The sequence below is a fragment of the Pituophis catenifer genome, unplaced genomic scaffold, assembly GCF_029215685.1.
Source record: "Pituophis catenifer annectens isolate HBS135680 unplaced genomic scaffold, rPitCat1.0.hap2 SCAF_1, whole genome shotgun sequence".
Lineage (NCBI taxonomy): Eukaryota > Metazoa > Chordata > Lepidosauria > Squamata > Colubridae > Pituophis > Pituophis catenifer.
In genome coordinates this window covers 279,788,858-279,794,857 of record NW_027256881.1, presented here as the reverse complement: position 1 = coordinate 279,794,857, position 6,000 = coordinate 279,788,858, and the positions used below count along the sequence as shown (strand labels likewise).

At 43.3% G+C, this 6,000-nt stretch overlaps 1 protein-coding gene across 1 annotated transcript in view; it reads right to left on the bottom strand.

Annotated features, from left to right (window-relative positions):
* Positions 1 to 546: 546 nt before the first annotated feature.
* Positions 547 to 6,000, bottom strand: part of SMOC1 (SPARC related modular calcium binding 1) — an 86,227-nt gene continuing 80,773 nt past the window's right edge. Inside the window, exons 14-15 of the mRNA XM_070939140.1 lie at positions 4,982 to 5,049; positions 547 to 586 (exon numbers count right to left, since the gene is read on the bottom strand). The gene's annotated coding sequence lies outside the window, so the exon portion shown is untranslated. The remainder of the gene's footprint in view (positions 587 to 4,981; positions 5,050 to 6,000) is intronic.

Genomic DNA, 6,000 nt, shown 5'->3' with positions numbered 1-6,000 from the left:
CTCTACTAGGCAATTCTGTTCTTATTAAGTCAAGGAAGAAAGCCTGGAGTTTCAAAGAAAGAACTGAAGTCTGTAAATGCTACTTTCAGCAGTTCTATTCTATTTCTTTTGGGGGGGTGGGACCTGTCTGAAATCCTTGAGGGTTTCCATTCAAGACATTTAAAACTCTAAACATTAAAATTCTTGGAGAGACAAGGTCACTTTCTCTCCATTAGGTTTCATTAAAAGGTAGCTAAGAAAGCAAAAAGGAATGTGGTGGCTCAATGGTTAAGACGCTGACCTTGTCAATCAAAGGTCAGTGGTTCAGCGGTTTGAATCCCTAGTGCCGCACAATGGGATGAGCTCCCGTTACTTGTCCCAACTTCTGCCAACCTAGCAGTTCGAAAGCAAGTAAAAAAATAGGGGCCACCTTTGGTGGGAAGGTAACAGTGTTCCATGCGCCTTTGGCATTTAGTCATGCCGGCCACATGACCACGGAGACGTCTTCAGACAGTGCTGGCTCTTCAGCTTTGAAACGGAGATGAGCACCACCCCCTGGAGTCGGAAATGACTAGCACATATGTGCGAGAGGAATCTTTACCTTTACCTTAAGAAAGCAAGAACAAAATACATCCATTAGTACTATATACATGTATACTATGTTCCTCATGCAAACAAAAGAATAAACACACATACACACATCCTACTATAATTTCCTATATCCTCATCTAGATGAAAAACCTGAAGCTCTCCAAATGTTGCTGAGCAAGTTTCAGGATCTCTGTTGATTAGTCAAGATGGCTGGAGCTACAGCTTTCCTGCCTCAAATTACTATTTCACTTGAACTTCAACATTCTGGATGCCCAACCATTTTCAAGTCAAAGGCCCAACTTGGTGGTATAAAGAGCTACACTGCCAAAAATTGAGTCTAAAAGAAAGGCTAGGCCAGGGGTGAAATGTAAAATTTGTTACTACCGGTTCTGTGGGCGTGGCTTGGGGGTAATGTGACTGGGTGGGCGTGGCCAATTTTTTTTTTTTTTTTAAACTTCAAAGCATTTTTTCTAATGCTTTGAAAAGCCTCTCTGCCGATCAGGCAACTCAGCTGGGAGTTGCCAGAGACTTTTCAAAGCATTTTTTTTACCACCTCTTCAGCCAAGAGGTTGCAGGAAAAAATGCTTTGAAAAGCCTCTGATGATCCCAGCTGAGCCACGCGATCATCAGAGGCTTTTTTTTTACTTTTAAAAAGCATTTTTTCGTTGGAAGAGGTTATAGAAAAAATGCTTTTAAAAGTAAAAAAAAAAAGCCTCTGATGATCGTGCGGCTCAGCTGGGCATGGTGGGGGGGGGCAGGGATTTTTGCTACCAGTTCTCCGAACCACCCGCCGCCATCGCTATCGGATCAGGTGATCCGGTCCAAACCGGGAGCATTTCACCGCTGGGCTAGGCCCAAATGGGTATCTACAGCAGGTAGGAGTTGGTTAAAAGATATCAAGATGGCAACTACAAGTTCATAGTTGAAGACTGTCTTTTGCATATGTGTGGCATTGGTGACTCACGTAAAAAAGAGTGGGCCTGATTACAGCCAACTTGTTTTGGTTTGGTTTTTTGACAGACACACTCCCCAGGATACTCCTGGACTAATTTAATTTAATTAAAATTAAATTCATAGTGAATTTGATTCCTTTCAAAGTATCTTTTTCATGTTTCTTTTGGCTCGTGTTAAAAATTATTCTTCAACTGCAACGTGGTGAGCCACATGTGGCTTCAGGGCAGCAAGTTGTGCATCATCCCCTAAATCCTTTACAAAAGAACTTCAATGATTTTCTCAAGATGACTGAAGAATTTGTCTCAGATGTGCAAGGCATTCTGAGATCAACCCTTTGGCTGAATGGCTACCAAAGTTTCTAAAAAAGCCTTCTTCTGGAGCAGGCTGTGTGGTTTTGGACATTTGGGCCTTGTGAAAAACCAAGGATGAGAACTAGTTTAATGTACTGGATTAGAAATGGGAGCCATGACTTCTAGACTGGAGGCTTGCTGGAGGACTTGGAGCCCATCCCACCCCATGAGGATCTTGTAATAGGAAAAAAAGAGCATTATATATGCTGTCTATGTTGCCGTAATATAAGTAATATTTATTTATTTATTTTATTTTATTTAATACAACTTATATGCCGCCCTATCTCCATAGGACTCAGGGCGGCTCACAACAATTAAAACAAACGAATAAAAACATAAAATACATACATAAACAAATATTAAAACCTGTTAAAATAATCGAAAACCCCCTCAGTCCAGGCTAGGCGTCGTGAACAGCCATGTTTTTAATTCGCGGCGGAAGTTGCGGAGGTCAGGAGCCAGCCGGAGCCCCAGGGGGAGTTGATTCCAAAGGGTGGGCACGCCCACAGAAAAAGCTCTACCCCTGGGGGCCGCCAGCCGACATTGTCTAGCTGACGGTACCCGGAGCAGGCCCTCCCTGTAAATGGAAGGTGGTGAACTCTCCCTCATTGGATGACTTGATAAGGATACTGCGGCAAATCCTGCACTAAGCAAAGGGGATGGACTGAACTAGATCTGGGGATCCCAAACTCTTAAGCTCATCAACACTTTTAAGTTTCAGATTGTTCATTGACCTTAAGAGGTTGCAGAAAAAAATGCTTTTAGAAGCCTCTGACGATCAGGCAACTCAGCTGGGATCGCCAGAGGCTTTTAAAGGCATTTTTTCCCTACAATCTCTTCAGCTGAAAAAAATGCTTTTAATAGCCTCTGACGATTCCAGTTGAGCCGCGCGATCATCAGAGGCTTTTTTTTACTTTTAAAAGCATTTTTTTGGCTGAAGAGGTTGCAGGAAAAAATGCTTTTAAAAGTTAAAAAAAAATCTTCTGATGATTGCACGGCTCAGCTGGGCATTGGGGGGGGGCAGGGATTTTTGCTACCAGTTCTCCAAACCATCCACCACCATTGCTACCGGATCAGGCGATCCGGTCTGAACCGGGAGTATTTCACCGCTGATCTTGACAGACTTGAACACTGGCCCTATCTAACAAAATGAAATTCAACATAAAGAAAAGTAAAGTCTTACACTTAGGCAAGAAAAACCAAAAGTACACATATAGACTTGGTGAAACCAGGCTTAATAGCAGTAACTGTGAAAGGGATCTTGGAGTATTAGTAGACAACCAATTAAATATGAGCCACAGTGTGTAGAGGCAGCCAAAAAAGCCAATGCAATCCTAAATTGCATTAACAGAGGGACACAATCAAGATCAAGTGAGGTACTAATACCACTCTATAAAGCCTTAGTAAGATGACAACTAGAATACTGCATCGAGTTTTGGTCACCACACTTAAAAAAATGTTGAGACTCTAGAAAAAGTGCAGAGAAGAACAAAGATGATTAGGGGACTGGAGCAGTGGTGAAATCCAATTTTTTTTACTACCAGTTCTGTGGGCATTGCTTGGTGGGCGTAGCAGGGGAAGGATACTGCAACATCTCATTCCCACCCCGTTCCAGGGGAAGGATACTGCAAAATCTCCACTTTCTCCCCACTCCTGTGGGAAGGATATTGCAAAATCCCCATTCCCTCCCCACTCAATTTTCCGCTACCGGTTCTCCGAACTGCTCAAAATTTCCACTACCGGTTCTCCAGAACCTGCTGGATTTCACCTCAGGACTGGAGGCTAAAACATACCATGAACAGTTGCAAGTACTCAGCATGGACAAGAAGGACCAGGGGAGGCATGATAGCAGTGTTCCAATATTTGAGGGGCTGCCACAGAGAGGAGGGGGGTCAAGCTATTTTCCAAAGCACCCGAAGGTCAGACAAGGAATAATGGATAGAAAATGCTCAAGGAGAGATTCAACCTAGAAATAAGAAGAAATTTTCTGTCAGTGAGAACAATCAACCATTGGAACAGCTTGCCTTAGGAAGTTGTGGGAGCTTCATCACTGGAGGCTTTCAAGAAAGGACTGGACTGCCATCAGAAATGGTGTAAGGTCTCCTGCTTGGGCAGGGGGGTTAGACTAGAAGACCTACAAGGGCCCTTCCAACTCTGTTAATCTGTCTATCTGTCTGTCTTTGTTACTGTTATCAGTTCTCTAACCATCCAGAATTGGTACAAGTTTTACATGTGCGTATTCTCTGTGAACAAGCATTCTTATTGTTCTTGCCAGCCAGCCTCCACAATTACAGGCTTCCCGGTTTTCTTTCAAGTGTATGCCATATCCTTGCTTTGTTTTAACAGACAGCCCATCAGCAACAACAATTTTAGCTAGTCCCATCAACCTTTGGGAGTGTTTATTGCAGAGGTGGGTTGCAGTAGGTTCTGACCAGTTCTGGAGAACTGGTAGCGGAAACTTTGATTGGTTCGGAGAACCGGTAGTAAAAATTCTGACTGGCCCCGCCCCCATCTATTCTCTGCCTCCCAAGTCCCAGCTGATCGGGAAGAAATGGGGATTTTGCAGTAACCTTCCCCTGGATTGGGGTGGGAATGGAGATTTTACAGTATCCAACACTATCAAACTATTCACATTAGGCTGCATTACTATTGCTATTGGTCTTCTCATCGTTCCTGTCGCCCATCTCCTTTTTTACAGTATCCTTCCCATGACACGCCTACCAAGCCATGCTCACCAAGCCATGACACGCCCACCAGGCCACACCCACAGAACCGGTAGTAAAAAAATTTGAAACCCACCACTGATTTATTGACCACTTTGGAGAATCCAGAAGTAGAGGATGTTTCCAAGAGCCTGCAAGCCTTTTGAGACACTACAAAATAGAAGCGTGGATTTTCTGCTCTGCTAGCAGCATGAAGGCCAGCTCAGTTGGATGCAGGTTCCTCTTCTTGTTGTTAATTCTCTCCCAGCATGACTCTACCCAGGGGCATTACTTTGTTTCGCTACACCTGAACTAGTGTTGCCCTTTTCTCCACTGCATGGAGAGCTTCCATGAATTAATTTAATGAGGAAATGGGATAGTGCCGTTCACTGTGGCAGAACTAACCTTGTTCGCTGTAGTAGTCAGATTGAAAGAACACAGCCGTTCACTCTTGGCACCAGATGGCACACCTGCTGAGCACATTTAGTTATTACCAATATCCAAAAATTAGGTAGATAGGCTTGATTTTTAATTACAGCCTTTGTCACAAAGGTGCTTTTTCAAGAGGCAGCTGGACTTATTGGGTTTTCTTTGAAGACGTTTCGCTTCTCATCCAAGAAGCTTCTTCAGCTCTGTCTTTCATTGAGAAGTTGGAACTCTGCTTTCTGCAGGATGTGTCCCTTCACTGTGGAGCACAGGGGCAGGCTGTTGGGGAAGTCAGCTGAAGAAACCTCTTGGATGAGAAGTGAAACATCTTCAAAGAAAAACCAGAAAGTCCCGTTGCCTCTTGAAAAAGCACCTTTGGGACAACCATGACCTGGATGACTGAGAATCTCCATGGACAAATTACAGTCTTTATTTTTCCAGACATGGGCCTTACTTTTAGGACTATGGCAACTAGAACAAAAGATTATACTCTGGGTTATTTGTTGGTAGCTTTTTTTGTTTTAGTTTTGGGAAAAAAACTGGATGCACTAATCAGTTTTCTACAGCCTTAAAAATGCTTCCCTGGTTTTTACATGTTGCAATATGTTTTTTTTAATCCCCAGATGACAGATGCAATTGGGGTACTCCTCCAATCATTGCAACTCCATGTGGCATTTGTTAATTAAAAAAAAAAAGCTTAATTATGCAAACACAGATAAGATTTCATATTAATGTGCACATTATAAAATGTACATATTTTACTGCTATGTTTTTGTACATACACATCAGAAGTGGGTTTCAGCAGGTTCTGACCAGTTCTGGAGAACCGGTAGCAGAAATCTTGAGTAGTTCAGAGAACCGGTAGTAAAAATTCTAACTGGCCCCGCCTCCATCTATTCTCTGTCTCTCGAGTCCCAGCTGATCGGGAGGGAATGGAGATTTTACGGTATCCTTCCCCTGCCATGCCCACCAAGCCACGCCCACCAAGCTATGCCACG